Raw genomic sequence first — 1,099 nt, 5'->3', positions numbered from 1 at the left:
CATAGGTAATTTGGATAGTAGCTTTGAATTAATCGTAAGAAACTTCATTACCAACGAAAAATGCATGATTCTCAGAATAAAAAGAAAGATGCATGATGATCGGTGAAATTAAAAAATTAACAAGAAAATATCCTCCTGCATCCAACAAAATTATTCTACCATAATATTACTTAATAAAGTTTTAGCTAAATTAAAACTAGAAGGGAAAAGTAGGTTGCGGGTAAAATCCGTAAAGGTGTGTGTTTTAAAGCTTACAAATAGTCGTAGAACGATAATATTCACTAAATATGTGTATTTCTTATTGAATAGAACTGTAGACAAAAAAAAATCTTTTTTGAATTTAACATGATTTTTTATCGTTCTATTACTGGTTTTAAACTAAAACTCACAACCTTTACAGATTATATCCGCAACCTACTTTTCCCTTAATATCAACTAGCCTTGTATACAAAGCAGCACGGTTTTATTGGTATGTGTTCATTCAGAGCTAGATCTCGCTGAATTTTCAAAGCGATTGATTTCTTCATTTAGGGAAGCTTTACGCGAACAGCTTCCCATCCCATAATATTATAGTCTATTTTTCTACATTTTCCCTACCCTTTGAATTAAGGGCCCCTAGATTCCAGGGGAGAAGCCACTAGGTCCCCAATGGCCTTAGTACGTGAACGTACAGTCTTATTTAATTTTAAAAGTGAAAAATTTTCAAATGTTTTGAATCTAAAGCTAGGTATAACAATATGCAATAAAAACACACACATATTTTAACAATTTAAAGAACATTCTATATTTTTAAAAATAACTTATAATTTAAATTATATTGGTAATTTACATATTTTTTTATAATAAAAATGTATTTTATTCTTAATTCGTTTTATTTGCCCGAATGAAAACAATATGAATTCATTTTGTAAAGTTAGAATAATTGTGAATGAAATAAAATTAATTTTAACTAAAATACCTAAACTTACTAAAAGCCGATTGTGATCAAATGCCGCGTAGAATTATATTTGGTGGAATAAGGGAGAAAGGGAATTAATTTTTAATTTTAACTAAAAAAATGTCAAACTAAATAAATCAAAAACTGATTTCGAACTTTCCA

The sequence above is a fragment of the Acartia tonsa genome, chromosome 10 (genome assembly GCF_053477335.1).
Source record: "Acartia tonsa isolate MP-2025a chromosome 10, ASM5347733v1, whole genome shotgun sequence".
NCBI lineage: Eukaryota > Metazoa > Arthropoda > Copepoda > Calanoida > Acartiidae > Acartia > Acartia tonsa.
Note: the sequence above shows the minus strand (reverse complement) of the source record.